This window comes from Panthera leo, chromosome C2, assembly GCF_018350215.1.
Source record: "Panthera leo isolate Ple1 chromosome C2, P.leo_Ple1_pat1.1, whole genome shotgun sequence".
Lineage (NCBI taxonomy): Eukaryota > Metazoa > Chordata > Mammalia > Carnivora > Felidae > Panthera > Panthera leo.
The window spans coordinates 115159431-115180953 of NC_056687.1; the positions used below are offsets into that span (position 1 = coordinate 115159431).

A 21523-nucleotide genomic window follows, 5' to 3' on the forward strand; every position below is an offset into this window, starting at 1 on the left:
AGCCATCTCAGGTTCCATCCACCCCTACTGAGCCAGAATCTGCATTTCAACAAGATTCTGCAGGTGATTTGTGCATTTATTCAAGTTTGAGAAACCTAGTCTAGAGGGACCTTTAAGCTTGTGCATGGGTCCAGTACTTTGCCCTTCACGTAGACTGGAGAGCACCCCAATCAGTGAGCCCATTCCAGTGGAGTGTGGCTGCCCTTGAAGAGACCTGGGAACATCAAGGTAAGTTTCAGTTGTGTGAGGGTTTCTTGCATTTTCATGGGAACTTTAGAGGAAGAAGAGTCCCAGTGAGCAAAACTGTGTACCAAGGAAAAGCAATCTTTTTCACATGACACAAATATCTGTCAGGGCCATTCATATAAGAAATGAATTGTATGTTAATCTTTTAGAGGAAAATCAATACCAATCCAGACTTTTTGCTGGGACTTTGGTGGGAAGGTCCTTGCTTATTTTAGGAGAACCAAGGAGCACCGATGAGGATGGAAGGTGCCTCACGTTCCCTTGGAGCTATGCTTACCTTTTTATTGTTTGTGTGAAATATATGAATTTCATGAGTAATTTTACCTACTAGCTGTTTGTTTTCTCCTCAAAATGCCTGCACTTGCCTTGCAATTTCCTTTCCTTGCAGAGGCTTTCAAACTGTTCAACCACTAGAGGTCTGTATTACCTATTTAAAAAATCATACCCAACTGGCTGAACAGTTCAGTTCTCAATTTCAGTATATGTTTCTATTTTTTAAACTTTAAAATCTTTTTAAGACATAACACCTGGGAATTAAAAAATCACAACATTTTAGGAAATGAAGGGGAAAACCTAATAGGAACCCTTCCATTTGGAAGGGTATTGAGTCTCCCCCGCTATTTCTAATAGACAGCTGAGCACACCTTCATACTCTGAAACTCAGAACTCCATGGCCAGTCACAAATCAGAGGAACACCATTTATTTTCTGCAAAATAGTTTCCCTGATTTATTTGAAGATGTCCGTGTTTTGTAACTTTAAATTTTAAAGCATTTATTTTTCTCTTTCAACAAAAGTTATTCTCAGATTTAAGACACTGATTTTACATCTTTTATGAAGGTTTTGAAAATAAGATTTTCTTTTATTGGTCACCTGAGATTAGATGAAGAATTAATGTTCTTTCAGACTTACTTGATAAAGTTCTGCTGCAATCTTCTAAACTAACACATCAGCCTGGGTTTGCATGGTTCAAGCTGTAATAGAGGTGATGACTGTTAGTGGTACCTAGTGCAGATTGGGTCCCCCAGGTTTTCACTGTGTTCCATGTTTACCCAGGGATTTTCACTAGAATAGCCCATTTGGGTCTGCCCTCTGCCAGTAGCAGTACAGGCTCTGAACCTTCCAGAAATCTAAAAATGAGGCGTCCTGTTTACAAGACACCTGATTAATAACAGTAAAACCTTTCCATAGCCTCATAGAGCAGGCCTCCTGAAACAGAGCGCATTCATATATTCACATATTTAAATGGAGTGGTTGAAAATATTACAGACATAAAAGCTGTAATTTACAGTGTATTGCACCAGGGGTTTGGGATTCTGATGCTAGATTTTCATAGCTTCTAATTATGTCTACATTTGGAGTAAGTGGCTACATTTGTTGCCAGGCAAGGTGTAATGCTAAGAGGCTCCCTTCTTTTAAAAGGCATTATTGCATAATGTTCCTGGCCTGCACTGCTTCCAGAAGCATAAGCAGGTCTAGTGTGGCTTCTCTCTCAGTCTGTCACTTTATTAAAACACAACAATTTGCAAGTGTTATTTAGCAGATCAGCTGGGTTCATTTCAAAGGCTAATATTTAACAGAGAGGGAAATAACCCATCCCAATCCTTTTAAAAAGTATTTTCTGTGTATTCTTAGGCAAATTGCCTAGTGTCTTACATAGATCTCAAAGCTAGGATTCAAGGATAATTTTAGTAATGTCTTACCCTGCTTGCCAACATAATTCAAATGATCGATTCGATAGCAGAAGGAATCTAATTCACAGAGCACTCATTTGTACTACAGACCACATTATTTAAAGTAGTTAAATTTTTCTTCATTTCCTGTTGCATTTCTGTGTATGGCTGGTGGCATGTGAATTCACAATTAATTTCCTCACTGAAATGTGACAGAAAAATATCTGCTTTACCTTGTCTTCAGCATTCCTGTCAGAGCTTTGGACTCTCCTATTCAATATGATGCTAGCTTAAACAGGCACCTGGTATCACTATAAACAAATATTGACACGGTGTTCACTTATATACATATATGTAAAAAAAAGTGCTGATGGTGTAGCAGTTAATTAAAAGCAACAGCAGGAAGAACTCAGCCTCTGGAGAATTTGATGAGTTACATCTGGGAAAAAAATGGTCAGAACCAGGGTGTTGGAGTCAGTCCCAAATTCCAGTTCTGTTCCTGACATTGGTTAGCAAAGTGGGCCCCTTAGGCTCAGTGTCTGTGAAGAAATGAAGCCAATAAGACCACCTGGCCTATGGGGTTTGTTTGTTGGAGGATTAAGTAACAAAATGCGGATGAAGTGCGTGACCCAGTGCCTGATCCAGTAAGTGTCCAGTTAATGGATGTTAACTATTATTTTCTCTGCTTCTTTGGGTCCACATTTATAAAATAGCAATGTAAGACTATGGCAACAATCATAGTTATCTCTTAAGTGTTGCTGTGAGAAGTAAGATTATATACATGAAATAGTACCTGGCATGGTTGCTTCCCCAAACTGGTCTCCCAAAGTTTTCACCCATAAAACTAAATTGCAAGTTGGGAGAATTTCAAGGATGATTCATTCCTGAATTTGAGACTTTTTTTTTTTTTTTTTACTTTTTTGAGTGAGAAGATTTGTCATTTAGATTCTTTTAAGTTTTACTTACTTTTTCTGATCTGGATGATGACTTAAATTTGTGAGCCTACCAGATTTAGAAGATAAAATACTTCATTGAAACAATAGTTAACTAGAGACAGGAATTATTTTCAGGGAAGTTAAAAAACTGAAATTAAGAATCTGTTCAACCTCAGGGAATGGAAAGCAAAAACATGATGGTGCTTAAAATACTGTTTTCAAACCTTTCATTATTCTGGCCCTAGCAATTGAGGAAACTTTGTTTTCCCCTAAATGCTGTATAGTAAGTATCTCCTTTCAGGAGAGAAATCTGTGGGAGAGGGATTTGATGGAAGCTGTGACTAACTAGCTTTTTATTAGGGACCGAATACTGATTAAATTACAGGCATTATTTTAACTCAACTTGTCTTCCCAATACTATTGGGATTTAGAATTAGAATTGCTGTATTTTGCAATGAGTGCTGAAGAGAACAAAGACCAGCTACTGACATACAACTGAAAAGGTTTTTCTCAGCAAAGGACTAGACTTGGCAGTTTGGCCTTTATGCAGCGATTTCCAAGGACACACTGGAGTTACAAAAGAGGTACATGCTTTCTGAAATCAGAGGCACTCACCTGGGCAGAAGTCCACATCAGTTCAAACTGACTTTCATGTTTTTGTGTGAGAAAAGGAAAACCTCTCATTTAAAGTTATGTATTGGATATTCTTAAAATGTTCTAGTTCCTTGCCAGGCTGATTTTATGGGATGTCATTGACACGAGGGGTACTGGGAAATAAATTCCTGTACTGTTATAAATGAATAACTATCTGTACTATTAACTAGCCTTAGGACCTGAAATTATATCAGAAGTTCTTTTTGGATCATATTTCAGTTTAGAGAGCCAGCCACACATCAGCAGTTAAGGACTGAACCCCCATATCTTTCTGTCAACTCAGCACCACCCCATTTCCAGGAACCTCCTGAAATTACCGCCACTTTGGAAATCAAATCATCATTTCCACTTCTGAGTACATACCCTAAAACTCTCCACATGTGCAGGAGAATATACAAAAACATTCACTGTAGCGTTGTTAACCAGCCATTGAGTACTGCTTTTTTAGAATAAAGGAAGTTGCATTTTTTTTTTTTTCTCATTCTGGTCATGATCACTTTAATTTATTACTCTTGGGGAAGTCTCTAATGGAGACCTATGGAGCAGCTGGCCCATTTGGGAGAAGCGTGACATCAGAGATGCTTGTCTCTTCCTTGGCTTCATCTGCTAGAAATAGTAACTAAGTCCTTTGCCTATGCTGGTAGGAGAGGAGCTGTAGAAAATCAGATTAGCAGGAAAGAAACTATTAGTCTTCATTTTCTTGTTTCCAACCTGCAAATACAGATTGTTAAATACACTTGTTCCCTAATGCTCATTAGGAAATCTTGAAGAATAGCCGGACAGGAAAAAAGCATGGGGATTATGAGCAAACAATACCACTAAAATATAATGCAAAGTCAGGATCGTTGCTTCTCATTCAGACGATCTTACATGTTTAAGATTGGTTGAATTTGAAATTTTCCATTAAATAATTTCATACCTAGTTATATGTAGACTAATGTCACATTTACAATCCCAAATGTATCTTTTTATTCAGAGTTTTCTTTTTGTTGGACTTGAAGATAAAATAGCTGAAATGGGATAATCAATATATGAAATCATTTTACATCTGGTAGTATCCCTAGGACTCGTTAAGTTCACTGGTGTTAAGTTCACTGGAATATTTGTTTGCCTAAGAATGCAGAGCTTTTACTAAAAATAATCTAACGGCAATGTTGTGTAGCCCCAACTCTTTATTGCTTGAGGAGTTTTACTTTCAGAGACAATGGATTACAGGTTAGTGATAGGCAAAGCATTTTTGGAGTATACCAAAGGCCCCAAACATATCATTTGGGTGTCCAGGAGGAAGTGACATTAAATACAGGATTTTAATATTTAGAGTTTGAGTTATAGCCATAGAACCATCCACTGGGGATTGAATCATAGACCTGACTTCTTGTAAGATTAAAATCTTCGATATTGGAAACATTTTACTACATTTCAAAGTATGTTGTCTTTAAACCATTTAGGTTTAATCATTTGTTTCTTCTCTTGTAGCATCCATTCTTAATGTCTCTGGTTTTTACCTATTAGTCCTGCTAGCCTTTGATAACTTGATCTCCCTTTTGTTATCCATTCTTCTTTTGTGGTTTCTAAGAATATTGGCCTGTTTGCTGTGCCTTGAACTTGCTGGTGTCGTACTGCCAAGGCCTTTGCTTTTGCTTTATGCTTTGCTTCTGCCTAGAAGAGTCCTTCCCCAGATGTCCATAGAGTTCCTTCCTTCTTACTATAAGGAGGCTTTCTCTAAATATCCTTTTAAAACTGCACTTTCCCCTCTCATTTCTAGCTCTAGTCTCCATTTTATGCAACATATTGCATATTTTACTTGATTGTTTTTCTGTGTACATGCACTAGAATGTAAGTTCTGTGAGGCCAGGGGTTTTTGTCTTCTGTTCACACTTTGTCCTCAGGGCTGAGAACAGGGACTGGCATGTGGGTATCCAACAAAACTACTTATTAAATGAATCACAGCAGATTATGTTGCAAACTGCAACCCTAAATAGGAATAAATTATATTTAATTAATTCTCATTCAGAAGGATTCTTATGGTCATGACATTTGATATTTTTATTTTATTTAAAATTTTTTTAATGTTTGCTTTTTTTTTTTTTTTTTTTTTTTTTTTTTTTTTTTTAGAGAGAGAGAGACAGAGATAGAGCACTAGCAGGGGAGGGGCAGAGAGAGGGAGACACAGAATCCAAGGCAGGCTCCAGGCTCTGAGTTGTCAGCACAGAGCCCATCGCAGGGCTCAAACCCACAAACCCTAAGATCATGACCTGAACCGAAATAGGATGCTTAACCGACCGAGCCCCTGATATTTTTATTTTAGAGTCAGAGGAAAGAAACTTTACGATTAACCAATACCCATTCAATAATATGTAAGATCACAATAGTTGTAAACTGAAATGTCATCAGGATTTGGGCAGCTAAATAAATGTGTGAAGCACCCTATCAGGGAATGATGGGGTCTGTGATAAACAAGAGAGTTTATATACTGTCCTTCTTAAAGGCATTTGGATTTGAAAGAGAAATTTAAAACACAGCACTACCTGAAGGAAACGTATCTACCTGTGGTTTCAAAGGCCCGCTTCAGCTGTCAGTATGTGGCTGACAGGACCATGAAGACATTTTCTAAGTCACACTGTTTTTGAACTGCGTTTTAACTATATATTCAGGTTTGGGTATGTGCCTGACTCCACATCAGGACAGAAATACTCAACTGATCAAATCTAATTACATTTGCTTACCAACTAAATTGTGTATCACCTTCCCCTCTTGTGAGAGATATGGCCCCTCTTGGGTCCTCAGCATCTGATTATTGCAAACCTAATTGATTTGCGACATTTCATTAATAAAGTTAACTAAAACTAATTATACATATTGAATAAAAGTTTCCTGTGAAATGAATTATTCTATTTAGCTTAAGGGTTCTTAATTGGCAGAATGAATTGCTGAGGAGGACTGCAGAATTGGTTTCTCTTGGGATCTTTATATCTATCTATATCTAAAAAATATATATGTATATGTATATTTATATAAACTTAACCGATATGGGTTGATGGATAGTGACACCATAGAAAATAAAAACAGAAAAAAATTGATAAAATGTGAAAATTAAAGATGTCAGACATATTCCTAAGAAGATAAAAATCATAAAATAGGTTACATAGATCTCTTCCTTTTAAGATGTTAAATTAGGTCTGTTAAACTTGTCATATATCTTAAAGAAGCTAAAATAAATCTTTTAAAAATATTTATTTATTTTTGAGAGCGCGAGAGACAGAGAGTGTGTGAGTGGAGGAGGAGCAGAGAGGGGGAGACCCAGAATCTGAAGCAGGCTCCAGGCTCTGAGCTGTCAGTACAGATCCCAATGTGGGGTTCAAACTCGGGAAGAGCGAGATCATGACCTGAACCAAAGTAGGATGCTTAACCGACTGAGCCACCCAGGCGCCCCTAAAATAAAAATTTTTAATTTATTGACATTTATTGTTTTATTCATAATTATGAATCTTCCTTCACTTATTTGGTACATATTCTATTTCTTACTCTTTAATTCAGATGGCATGTTCTATCTAACTCACCCATCTAATTAAGTCTACATTCTAGCAGAAATCCAGGGGTTGCTTACTACTACTTCAGTTATCCCAAAGCAAGCTGATGTGCTGTGGGCAGTACTTCTCACAAATAGGGCCGTTTCCAAAGCTCCTTAATTGTTCAGCTGTATACAGATAAACATGTTCTATGTAAAATGAAGACTAGCATTCTTGGTTTAGAGATGAATAAAGTACGTCTGGTCCATTAGTGTTATATGTATCACATAAGAAGCTGTTGTCATTACCGACTTGAATTTGCATTGCTTTCACATTGCCAAAACAGGTTGGACTTTTGGCTTTACATCGCTGAGACAATTGTTTTATCCTCCTGCTCTGGACACTGACCATACTAGAGGGACCAGAAGCAGTGAAATGCCTATCTTGTTCTTCCTCTTTGACTTGGGAGCATCGCTGAGGAGCCAAGGTTCAGGGTCTATGTCAAGAGACAGCCTTTACCCACAGCCTGGTTTTATCTACAGCAGCTCTGTTTGCTTTCCGTAGTGACCCATACTGTGTATAGAAGTATTTTGGCCTTGCCTGGATGAGAGGAGGAGGAAGTCTGCTCCTGATTGGATTTTGGGCTTGAAATATGACATTGTTCCTGTCGTCCCAGGGCCCCCAGCATTTGTTTGAATTCTGGAAAGGTGCCAAAGACATAGTCCCAGATAACTGGTTACATTCTACCAGGTCTGTGCTTTATTATTACATTTCTAAGATATCCCACACCTTTCTGAAATTAAAAAAAAAAAAATTCCTATATGTATAAATCTTGTTAAAAGCCTTTTTAAAAAAATGTTTATTTATTTTGAGAGAGAGAGAGAGAGAGAGGACGAGGGAGGGAGGAGCACAGAGGGAGGGAGAGAGAGAATCCCAAACAGGCTCCATGCTCACAGCACAGAGCCTGACATGGGGCTAAATCTCACAAACCCATGAGATCATGACCTGAGCCGAAATCAAGAGTTGGACACTGACTGAACCATCCAGGTGCCTCTAAATCTTAAAAGTCTTAAAAGGAATGACTAGTTGAAGGGGAAGGATGACAATTTTTTGGTACTAATCAAAAGTTCTCCCTGCCAGCAAAATAGCCTCTACATTTAGATGCTAATTCTCTGAGTTCTTTTAATTATTATTATCTACAAAAAAAACTTTTTTAATGTTTATTTTTCAAGGAGAGAGAGACAGAGCGTGAGTGGGGGAAGGGCAGAGAGAGAGGGAGACACAGAATCTGAAGCAGGCTCCAGGCTCTGGGCTGTCAGACAAAGCCCAATGTGGGGCTTGAACTCACGGGCTGTGAGATCATGACCTGAGCTGAAGTTGGACGCTTAACCGACTGAGCCACCCAGGCACCCCTGAGCTCTTTTAATTATTAAAAATAGTAACAGTAATCCAAATGTGAGTCTCCTACCTAGTCAGTTAGGTGCTAAGCATATCTAGTTCTATTTTTTTTCAAGCTTAGGAACAGTGTTTCTATACATATATTGTAAATAATAGGTTATTTGGAGTAAACCTGTTACTCTATAAAGAAACCTTTTTTTGTTTATTTATTGAAAGAACCACCCCTCAAATGGCTACCCTTTACTTTGCCTTTTTTCATTGCTAAGACTCTAGGATTCATACTTGATAATTCCAAACTGGGTGCAAATTTCTATTATATATGCTTTTATTGAAAAATAATATTAAATGTGTAAAGGGAATATAGTGTGGATATTTAAATGCTTATCTCACAGTTAGTTATATAGCTGTTTCAAATCCTTGATGCTTCGATGACTCAAAGACAAAGTTGTTTTTAATTTTTTGCCTTGTGTAACACACAATCATTAGTCCAGGAACCAAATGTAATTGAACTACTAGGTATAAGTTTCTAGAAAGTAATTGAGACTGACATTTTAATAATGGGATCATATTAGTGGAAAAATGGTGACTAAGAACTTTAAGAATATACTATAATGGGGTGGTTACATTAATTAAAAACTGAAAACAAACTACTCTTCTCTGTGATACATATAATTTGGAAATAAAAATAGGGACTTCTAATACCTTGTACATTTCTATAAAAAGAGAAGAAAAGAAATAAGTGGTCTAATACTTATTTTTCTTGACTCTCCAATTTCTTAAAATATGTGAAGTCAGCTGTAGTTAGGTCAGTACAAATGAGACATATCTATTGCTGCAGGAAAAACAAACCTCACAGAATATACAGAATAAAAAAAATATGGGTCATTAAGATGACCCTACATCTTTTCTAGTTTTCTTTACTTGGAGTTGTCAATGATGTGGGTAAAGAACCCAACAGCTGTATATTATTAGTTCAGTATAATTACATGTACCTCTTCTCACGATTTTTAAGAAAACCAAGAACTTCTAACTTTAGAAGAGTACATAAGATACTTAATCCCATGTATCTTAATACACAAATAAATAAGAACAAGAGAAAGTTACTGCGAGAACTATATACCAGATACCCTGCAACTGAGAAAATTAGAATTTAAAAAATACTTTAAAATTTCCAAATAAGTTTAAAAGAGCATAACAATTGCTTACCAAGTAGCAGTGGAAGAGTCCACTGTGTTGTTAGTACTATCAATAGAATACTATCCAATAGAACTTTCTATGATGATAGAAATGTTGTAAATCTGTGCTGTCCACTAGAGTAACCACTGGCTGCATGTATCTACTGGAATTCTTGAAATATGCCTAGGACAACTGAGGAACTGAATTTTTAGTGTCATTGTATTATATAGTTAATTTACATTTACACTTGAGTAGCCACACATGACACAGGAATACCACACTGGATAGTGCAGGCCTACGGATTTTAAGCCACGGAATATGGTCTTTATTGATTCTTTTAAATGTCCTGGTTTTCCCCATTTGTCCTAAGTAGATTTCAACTTAAATTCTTTTGGTCCTATAAAACAAGCCCTGAAATGCTGTTTACACATTACTGGTTTAAATCAATAAGAGATCAGAGTTCTCTGGTCGTAAGTTGGTAAAAGAGACATTGCAATGTTCAGAAGGTCCTTCTGAACACACCTTTTGCATTTCAGTATAGTGCCCATGGATGGCATGGGGCCTTGGAGATTGTTTTACAGGAAACCCAAAGCAAAGTTTTGGCAGTTAGTGGCCAAATTGGTATAGCATCAGTTCTTTAGCAAACAAAAAATAACTTAGAATTAAGCATGTTTTGCTTATTCATCTGAAACTAAAAGTTTGAAAAAGTTAATTTTATGGAGGGTTTTTTTCCCCCACTGTTTTGTTATTTGTAAGCAAAAAAAATCATATTTATTTTGCTATAAATGTGTGAATGTTAGAAAGCGGGGGCTTCCAAAACACAGGAGAAGGGAGGCTGTTATATAGAAATTTCTATCAGGAACTCCCCTGGATTACTGTCTTGCTTCTTCTGTTACAAGGTTGATGGCATATTATGGACAAAGAGTTTCTTCTGTTCAGTACTCTTAGGATGTAAAATAAAGCTTCCTATCTTAGTGCCTTTCTAATTAGGACATACATTTCAGTGTACTTTTCCCAGAGCTGGATTTTTACTGAAAACATGTACAGCCCAGCTTTCTAAGCTTATCTGTACCTCAAAAACAAAAACAGAACAAAACAAAACAAAATGAAAAATCCCTAAAACCTAAAGATTTCCAGTGGCAGAACTCTGTAGAATGTACCCATTTTTGTCACCAAGATTAAAGCAGTCCTCAATAGTTTCCTAACTCCACCATGGAGTGCCTTCTAGCAACTGTTTCCTCCTTGCCAATGAAACAAAGAAGAATAAAATCAACATTTGTCTACCCACCCACTACTTATCCTATCTATCTTCTGCTTTGATAAAATATAATCCCAAGATATTCAGAAGGAGATAAGCTACTCGTTTCATTCTCCCTGGAGGGACTAGGGGATGTCTTCCCTGTTAATTTAGGAAGTTGAGGGCTTGTTCCTTGAGCTGAGTTTTTGTCAGGAGAAAAAAGGCTTTTGATCTGGAAAATCCAGGAGTCTTTTTATGAAAAATATCAGGCAGGGCCATGTGACAGGAAATGGATGGACAGAGCAGTCCCTGATTACTCATGCTGCCCTCTCAGGTTCTGACTGTAATGCCCAGCGGCATGATTCATACCTACCAGAGGGCTAGGCTATGTGGGGATTAAAGGGTACCTTGTCTCCAACTCCACATTGCCCTTTTCCCTATATCTTACTGGAGTAAGGGCAACTTTCATGAAAATAAGACTGAGAGACATCTGGATTTTCTGAAGGTGAGCAGGTCAAGTTTTAAGGTTTATGTTCTTTGGACATATGGTCTTTGGGCATGGCTTTTGGAAGTGAGTGCTTCACAGAGCCCCATTGGGTGGCTGAGGAGAGAATACAATCTCCTGTTTCTCTTAAAGCCCTACATAGTGTGAAGAGTACCGTTCAGAGCAATCCATCCGTGGCCACAAGGAGATCCTTGCCGAGGGGTTGCAGATCTCTCATATGGTTTATATTAATACATGAATATCTTGGTAATATTCTAACATGGTTTACCTTTAAAATCATATAAATATATGCTCTTAGGCTGCATATAAGGAATGAGATTAAGAGTGGAATTTCATTTTTTTCTGCATCCTCTGTTTCTGTCACTAGACAATGATATATTGTCTATTGTCAGTGACTTGTGCTGCCTCCACTATTGACACATTAGAGAAAACAACCGCCCAATACCGTGCTATAAGTGTAAGACATTTACCTGGATGCAGAACTTCTAGGATGGCTTCAGTGTCTTATTCAGATGAAAACTCGGCCATTTTAGACCAATTTACCATGTATTAAATCTGGAAAGACAAAAAGATTAATGTGATTCACTGAATATGGCCAGATTTTCATTTTTTAATTGACAGAGTAAGTATTAACACTACATCTTAAAAATGTTTTTGAAGGGAATGAAACCATCTGGTCCACATCAAGAATATATTTTTCCTTATGTAGAGTTAGGCCGTACTAAGTGGCAGTCTGTCGTGGGGTTACGTCCTCTTCCTGGTTGTAGTCGACGTCTTCCCTCATACCCTTGTAGATACTCACCGGAGAAGGAGAAAACGTGTTTTTGGGTAAAATAGTGCAATCTTATTCTAAGACACTTCTGTGGACATAGCTCCTAGTATAAGAAGTATCATAATAGATTAGATTTTTCGTTGTGAATCTACAGGTAAACTTTGATAAATGATCCTTTTTAATATAAACCTATATGAGTGTTATTTTACCATAATTTAAAAAATCTTCTTAAAAAGAGATCTTTTTTCTGTATTTCTGTTTTTATTTTTCATTGTAGTAATACATACATGTGGTTTAAATGTCAAGTTACAAAGGAGTGTAAAATCAAAGTACGTGTCTCCTAGCTGTCTGTAATGGTCTCTCTAGATCCACTTCCTAGAGATCCTTACTACTAATAGTTTCACGTGTATCCTTTTAAGACTTTTAAAAATGTATACACATGCATACAGATGTGTATATCCACGGTTTTTCATTTTACACCTCCTACTATTCTGTTGTGTGTGTTTTTTTTTTAACTTAACATGGCTAGATCTGTAATATATGCATAAATCTACCTCGTTTATTTTGATGACTACACAGTATTCATTGCACTGATTCATGATAATTTATTTAACCAGCCCCCTGTTAATGGATCTTAAGGTTTTCTTTTTTTAGTTTCTCATTTTGGCTGCTTAAAAACATGCGTCAATGATTCTATTTATATGTGTGCATTTTTTAAGTGGTATACCAGTAGAAAAGTTTCAAATGTGATTGTTAAAGCAAACTGCATACTCCAAGTTTTCGAAAGATACTTAAAAATGTCCTGTACAAAGGCCATACCAATTTTTGATACCCCAAATCTGGCTTTTATCAAATCTTAAATTTTTTTTGTCAGTCTTATAAATGAAAAGTACATATTTGTCCTGATTTGCATTTCTTTAGTTATAAATGAGGTTGAGCTTTTTCTGTTGTTGTTGTTTCCTTATTGTATGTAGTTACTCTTCTACTAGTTTGCCCATTAATGGCCTTTGCTTATTTATTTTTTTTTAAGTTTATTTATTTTGAGAGATGGGAGAGCGGGGAGGAACAAAGAGAAAGGGAGAGAGAGAAATCCAAGCGGCTGTGTGTGCAGTCAGCGTTCCTGAGTGGAAATCAAACCTTAACTGACTGAACCACCCACACACCTGGGTTTTGCTTATTTCTTAGTTGGGCTGTTCATTGCTTCTCATGTTAAAGAGCTCACGTTCTATTCAGGAAACTGGCATTTTACATGTAATGTGTGGCAAGTAGCTTTCTCAAGTTCCTGTTTCTCTTTTGACTTTGTTTATGGGTCCTTTTTACCATATGATATTTTAATTTTCTTATGTAGCCAAATTAAGCAATATTTGTCATTATGGATTTGGGGGACACTTTTCAGTAAGAATATTATTAAAGCTGAAAAGTTATTCAGGAAGACTATAGGTGTGGTGTAGGTTACCTTTTAAACCACAGTGTATACCAACTTTACTATAATGGTGTTATATGGAAGGATTTTGGCCTTAGAGAATCTCTTTTTATCCCTATATTTCAGTGGTTTTGTTGTTATAGCAAAAGAAATTTCCCATAAGATTATTTCTCTCTTAAAAATACTACCATGATATTAATTATCTAAATTCTTGTAGGGCACTAGTGTCCCTCAGGAAAAAAAAAATTAGAGAAAGTATCAGATTTACCAATTATCATTCTCTACACAGTTAATGGCAGTTGTCTAAAGATCTGAAATCTAGAGTGGGTTAGATTGAAAGTAGTAGTAATTCCGAGACAAACTGAAAGCACATACAAAAAAAAGGAAAGAAAAAAGTCACTTTTGATCTTAGCCTTGATCTTAATAACCCTCAAAAGCTTCTAAGATTTGTTATATATTTTTCCTAGTCTTATCTGGTTCACAGTGATGCAGACATTTAAAAAAATATATCGGTTATTTTAATCACAAATCAGTGCTAATAGAACTGTTTCCATTAGAATACCAATGACCCAAGTAAGGCCTTAATGGCAACTTGACAGTAATCTAAACACCCACACGCACACACTGGACCACACTCATGATTTGTGTTTTCATATTGCTCTATAGTGATTATCTTTCCTTGCCATTAAATATTATTAAATATGTAAAAATGGCTATATGATGTCACATCATATGGCTTAACCTAACAGAAATGTAAAAGAATAGATTTGTGTTCCTCTCAAAAATGTATTCTGTTAACTCAGTAGACCAAATGCCACAACACATTCAAGAAATCATTACGTAGGAATCACATCAGATTCTTTTCCATTCCTGATAAAGTGGCAGCAATTAACTGTGTGAAGGTTAAGGGCTGGGATCCATCATGGTACAACATGTTTTACGTGAAGTGACATCATTTGAATGGAAAGATTACTAAAGCTGGGTTAATGGAACATTCTTGTTCTAGCAGCATACTACACAGATTTAGAAACATGTAAAATACATTTAATTGGATATCGAGAAGAGTTTGGGTCAAAAAGTGAAGGGAATAATAAAAGTATAAATGTATAAAGTTTACTAGAAGAAATGCTGTGAGGTCATTCATTCATTCATTCATTCAATTTGTTTAGGAAAAAACCTGGTGCAGATTCTATGCAGCCCCAGTCACAAATATTTGGGCTCACTGAGACCAGCAGGACTGTAAAAGGTCATAAGACAGTCACTGCTGTATCATTTATCACTTATTAGCTTTAAGAAACTCTGCTGCTACATGCAGGATGTCTCCTGGGCACTACCGCCCCTCTAAGCCCCAGGTGCTTGGCATTATGGCAGCCTGGGTTGGTTGTGTCCTAAGCCTTAAGTTACAAATTAGACACTGTACTGTTAGGGCTGCTTAAAGTTCTCGATCTAAGCAGCTGGTGAAGTTCCATCTCCCAAGGATGTCCCTTTATCACTGAGAAAATTATAGCTGCTCAGTCCTGTTGACACACCTCTCCTCTCAAACGTGATCACAGGGAACCCAGACTCACTTCAGTCTTTTGACCAACATCAATGAGCCCCTGTCAGAACAACAGGCTTTTGGCCAAATCCAACTGACAGCTCTCAGAAAATCTACATGCACTGGGAGAAATCGTTCAGAGACTGAATCATCTGGGGAGTCACTGGCTTAACATAAGTCACCATTTGCTTGCAAACTGACTAGTAAGTAACTATATTCAACTAGTTTTGTGAACCATGCTTGTAGATAAGTGTTTATATTAAAAGCTGAAAGAGTGATATATAATTTGAGTTGGAAGGCTTAATAGTTTGTATACGTAGGGAATGACTTGTTCAAGAGAAAACATTTTTTATAGCATCAGAATACTCAAAGATAAAATGAGTAAATTATAGGTAAGTTATGAGAAAAACAGAGATATTGAATCTTAAGTTTTAAATAATGAGCTTTCATAATTTTAGTATTTATTTCCCAACTAAAGAAAGAATTTTTAGAATTCTCCATTATTTCACTTAAAGGTGAATATGACAGGCAAATGTTGCAACTAAAATAGAATAGATCTTATTTTTTCTATGAGGGAAACAGAACTTGATTTCAAATGATAATGTGAAATAAATTCTCAAATAATTAGTTGGCCTTAAAAAGCAGGCAGTGTAGTGTAGAGCAGACAGTGCGGCGTGGCAGGTAAGAGGACAGGAATCAAAATTCCTGTGTTTCAATCTTGACTCTACCAGTTACCACATTTGGGTGAGTTTCTTATCTTGTTATTACTCAGTATCCCAGCCTATAAAATGAGGATAAAGCAGTGATTATTTCATAGGGATGTTGTGAGGATTATATAAAAACAATATTAAAGGCTGAACATTGTGTCTGGCATATTATTATATGTGCTCAATAAATGTTAGCTTTATGTAAAAATGTTAATTTATTAAAAAGCCAATATAACCTCTAGGCAATTATTCCTAACAAGTCCTGGGTGCTGTATGCACACTTGGACTTCTCTAACTTCATTTTGCATTTGAATCACTTGGGGTTTTTGTTAAAAATGCAGATTTCAATGGGTCTGGGTGGAGTCAGAAAGTCTGCATTTCTCACAAGTTCCCACGTGTTGCCCACAAGGCTGGTCTTTGCCTTAACACCTGAGACAATGGTGGATGGTTGCTTCTAATTTATAATACAGTGGTTCTCAGTAGGGAAAATGGGAATAAGGGAAGTGTAGACAATATGTACAGATTTAAAATCCCAAGTGATTGTAATATGCTTGCCTTGCCTTTTCCCTATTGCCTAAAGAACCACTGATTTGCTATTTCAACTTCTATTTTGTTTCTCCATTTCTTACTCTATTCTCTACTTTCCCCCTTGCCATTATTGTTTTAGACTAAAAAAACAGTATTAATAATTCCCCAGTTACTAAGAATAAAGCATCAATTTCAAGCCATTTTATTGTGTATAATAGGATACTCTACTCAAATGAGATTAGACAAATGGTTTCTCTCTAATATATCTCTTCTAAACTATAGGGATCTGAAAAATATATTTTCCATAGCTTTAGCTGAAAACAAACAGACAACAAACAGGCAAGAAAGTGATGTGTGGAGTATTCAGTAATAGAATACAAAGATGAATTGGATGTGGTTCATAGTATCAAAGGAGGTGTACTCCCATAAGGAAGGGAAAGTTGTGGTAGATATTATGGAAGTGGCTGAAATCAAACAGTGTGACCCCAGCATACGTTCTACCTGCTCTGAAAGGTAGGACAGAAGGAGGCTTATTTTTAAATGGCTTTCCACCCCAGTGGCACTAAGATGTTTGGAGAGACTCATAGCCAAATATATACTCAGTTTGACCAACATCTCTCTAGGGCCAAGACCATTTTTATACTTTCATGTGTTCGTAAGGATCTAACATCACTCAGATCCATAGTATTCCCTCTGTAAGTATCTTCTACATATAATTCTTTATTTCCCAAGTTGGATAAGAGGAGCTTTGATTAATATTAATTGGTAAATAGCTAAAGACATCTTAGAGAGCAAATTAGCAATCATAAACTCTCTTTAATAGTACACAAACATGTATTTGACTCCAATATTCCTACTCTGAAGTTAACCAAAGTATTAAATCCACTGATCTAAATAAGTTTTAACATAATTTGGTGAAGAATAAAACAGCTTATATGTGTATAAAAGGAACAAGAAATCACATAAAATTTCACCCCAACTGAAGGATTATTAATCTATAATTTTAAATTTTAAGGACATTTAAACCTAGGACTTTGAATATGAAGGCTCAATGTGATTAGGAAAAACAAAGCATACCCATTTCTTCACCCATTTTCTAAACTAGTAAATGTTAGAAAAATAATTAAATGTGATACTAGCAACACAATTTAAAATACTCTTAGATCTATGAAGGAAACTCTAATGATCATTTGCAAATTCTAGACATTTATTTCCACTTAAGACATTTGAATGATGCACCTATTTAGGAACCAGACAAATAAAATCTCTTTTAAACTGAGCTATAAGAATAACGTAAAATATAGCAGTCATACAATATTTACAGCATGTAGTGAATTCTATGTTAGTAAAATATTTGAAAGATGATTTTGTTTTTAATACTCAATGGAATCTTCTTCCCTTGTGACCATATGCTATGAAGAGAAGGAATCAAAAATCAGCAAAACTTTTAATGTTAATACAACTACTAATATCAAGATTCACTTATTTCCATTTCTATCACTGTTCTAGATATAAACTTTTGTTTTCTATTTCCACTTGTCAAATATCATTAAAATTATCACTGACTAATAAAACATTTGGCAAATTTATAGCTTTTTTTTTCTTTTTTTGATGTCATTTATTTTGGATGTGTTTTAGAGCTTTAAGAGGATAATGGTGGTCATTTGCCAGTTCAGTTAAATAGTACTTTAAATCCCTAACGGACTACTTGATTTAAGATGGTTTTATGTATTAAGCTATCAAAAAGTTGAATTTTGGTAGCTAAAATTCACATAATGAATAAAATATAAAATAATAGCTAAATTTAGGCTAGAAATGGAACAAAACTTACTTTTACTTATGGGAACTATGGCATACTATTTTAATAAGTACCTACATGACAAGATACACAAACCATGTAATCCAATGACTTTAGGCAGTTTTGTAAGGGAACCCTTAGACATAATTTGAAGAAAAATAATAGCACTTTCCAGTGGTAATGAATTTAATAGGTGATTTACCCGGTTTACTAGATAACCTGGGAGAAGAGCATTCCTAACCTGGCCTTGACTGCTTTGTCATAGTTTGCTGGTCTGGCTCTATATTTGTTTATTGCCACAGTGTGTCTTCAGGACAGCTTTCCAACCCTCACAACACTTGGATTTACGTCCAACAGCTAAGTAAAATTCCTAATTTGCTAGCTTACTTGGGAGACTCTCTGGCATAGCCCAGTCATGACTGAGTAAGGCAAAACACTAGGTAAACTAATGAGTGTGGGGCCAGAGGCCGGGAGCCTGCATCAGGCAGCCAAAACATGCAAGCATTATGGGACTGGTCTAGGTCCCTGTAACAAATTTGAAAACAAAACATAGCAAGTCCGTTATCTGTTTGAAAAGGACATGGAGATATTCACCATATGATTAAACTCTTAGTTTTAAATGCCTCTCAGCTAAGTATTTTACCTGGGCTTTTGTTAAGTAGCAGATTAAATTTTCTTTCATTTATTTTCCCTCTCGAATTGGGCAAATTATTAGTGATAGTAACAACAACAGTAATAAGCAGCAGCAACAGACCAAAAAATGCACACACACCCCCACACCCACACACTTCTTACCTCAAACTAGAACACACACACACACACACACACACACACACGGCAAGAAACCTGAACAATCCGTAAATTTGCTTTTTTTTTTTTTTTTTTTTTTTTTTTTAACACAACCAGGGTTAGAGAATGACAGTAAAGATTTAAGCTCAGAACTCTTGAGATGGGGAGCATTGGCAAAGCAATGTAGTGACTGAAAGACATTTTATAAATCTCAAGGAAGGTAATTCTTTCTTTGGCATCAGTGGAACCAGTAGAAGAACACTAGGTTTCTTCTGAGTTGGATGATGGGGCAAGTGATTCAGTTTAAGATCAAAGAAGAGCCGAACCAGGAATCGAGGCTTCGGGATGGCCACAAAGAACAAGGAAGTCAGGAAAAAAAGGGAGAGACAGAGTAGATGACAGACTCGACACTCATAAATGTGAAACTTTAGCAAATGCTGAGACCTGGCAACTTAGGGTACACTCCCTGAGCTTTACACCACGTTATGGGAACTGCCAGCCATTATCAGGAGGGATGGACTTTTGGAGCCAGCGCTGGAAACCTAATGGTTTTCCAGAATAGGTAATATACCAGGAGAGTTATTTAGAGAGTTTTGAGGGTCCTAAGCATGGGCAAAAGGGTAATTATTTTAGACTACTATTTTTTAAGCAAATAAATAGGAAACAAAAGGAATCAAGGAATTTTATCACTGGAGGGAACCTTATGGTCAGGGACCTGAGGTTCAGGGTTGTGAAATAACTCTCCTGAAAGCAAGCAGCCAGTTAAGTGGGTCTCTCCATTCACCGGCTTCCTGTGCTTCCCTGCCCCTGCACTGTCTGCCAGGAGGGTGGCAGAATCCACCACAGCCTGAGACAGATGACCTAGGTGGGGCCTTTAGAGCTAGGGAAACACTACAGGAGGCAGGGGAGCAGGCAGTTTCTTCGAGAAGACTTACAAAAGGGTTATAGCTAATGCTAAAGGAAATAAACACCCGGGGACCCAGGCCACTCAGATGGTGTCTATCAAGAGAATCATGTTGGGGATGAGGTACCTAATAGGAGAAACAAGTTGCTCAACAAAGTTATAAAACAGAACAGTGTGTGCCAGATTTCTTGCATCCTTCACTGTTACTTTCTCTTCTCTGAATGACACTAGACATAAATATAGCCAACTCCCAAATTTGATCCCAGGGGAAAATGAGCACCCAAACTTTTACTGAGAAGAGGAGGCTCGGAGGGCTCCAGTAGTGGGATTCTGATACACCGCCAGAAAACAAAGATTAGGTAAAGAAGCCCTAGATGGATACAATAACGGGGTTTCTACTGGGTGCCCAAAGACGATGGGGCAGGAGACACTTTGGGAAAGACTCGCTGAGGTCTTGGGGAGAAGTAGCAGGCTGGCGCTGTAGAGAGACTGGGCTGCACAGTTAAGAGAATTGGAGAATGGGGTGCTAGATAGGTGGTGTGGAGGGAAGGGGCCAACCAGAAGCTTCTCTTAAAATCGCGCCTCAGTTACAAATGTGGACTGACCAGGGCTATGGAGATTGGGGTGTCGAGACACCCCAGCTTCTCCCCCTCACCAATCTGATGAATCAGAGGGCACCTGGGGACACCTGAAGGTGGGACAGTTTGTCCCTGGTGGGGGCGGCGCACAGTACCAAGGACACACAGGGTTTGAGGGGAGGGGTGAGGGCAAGAAGAGCCATGCTGGGCGTTTCCTGGGAAGCAGAGGGGGAGGGTGGGACACTCTTAACTTCACCTTCGGAGTAGCGTAACTTTTAAATGGACGCCCCGCGGAGTTCTACCAGCTTCTTACTCAGGACACGGTTAAAGGACAAGAGTTAGCTAAAAGCCTCGGGAAGAAAGTTTATTTGGTTGGATCCCATTTCTGCAGATTTCTGGCTTGTAGTCGAAAGAGTCTGGTCAAATCAGAATGACCTTTTGGGGGCACGCAGCGAGCAATCTCAAATTGTTCCCTGCAACCCAGGCGCCCCTCACCTGATTTGGGGAAAGGCAGCCAGTTCCCGGTGGGCGCCGACCGGAACTGAGCTCTCTCTCTCCTTCGTCCCCGGGAGCCCACCAGCACAGCACCCGCGGTGAGGACACCTTGACAGGAAACTGACCAGCCCCGCCCCGCGGCCCCCGAATCTGCCTGGGCAGTCCTGGTAGACTTACCCGCGCCCGGGGCCCTGAGCTCACGTCGGACAGCGAGTTGGCAGCGCTGGTGCGGGGCTTCCGCCCGCGTCTTCCGCGTCCCGGCGGTGCGCCCTCACTCCCGGGGTTCGCTCGGGCTGCTCCCCATCAGTCACCGTCCCAGCCCGAAACAGATGCTCGCCGTGCCTGCCACCACTGCCTGGGGCCCTGGGCTGACAAGCGCGCTGGAATCATCCGCGACGCGGCAGCTCTGAATTTATAGCGAGGGGCGTTGCTGCTCGGTAGGTTCCAGGGATGAGGCACTGTTTTGCATTCTCTCCTCCTCCGCCCCGCCCCTGGAGACCCTCTTGGCCCAACCCCCTCCCTCTCCAGATGCTGACGGAAGCGGGAGGATGCCACAGTCATCCCCAGTGTCACCTACCAGATCCCTGCGCACGAGGCTCGGAGCCCTGCGTTGGGGAGGGTCGCTAAATGGAAGAGAACTGGGGGTACAGGAGAAACAGT

At 38.1% G+C, this 21523-nt stretch overlaps 1 protein-coding gene across 2 annotated transcripts in view; it reads right to left on the reverse strand.

Moving 5' to 3' along the window:
• Positions 1-21306, reverse strand: part of AGTR1 (angiotensin II receptor type 1) — a 44010-nt gene extending 22704 nt beyond the window's left edge. The window contains exons 1-3 of one of the 2 annotated variants that reach the window (XM_042955104.1): positions 21041-21306; positions 11803-11887; positions 1158-1219 (exon numbers count right to left, since the gene is read on the reverse strand). The gene's annotated coding sequence lies outside the window, so the exon portion shown is untranslated. The remainder of the gene's footprint in view (positions 1-1157; positions 1220-11802; positions 11888-21040) is intronic. The other variant, XM_042955103.1, reaches the window with a different exon arrangement.
• Between the last annotated feature and the right edge of the window lie 217 nt (positions 21307-21523).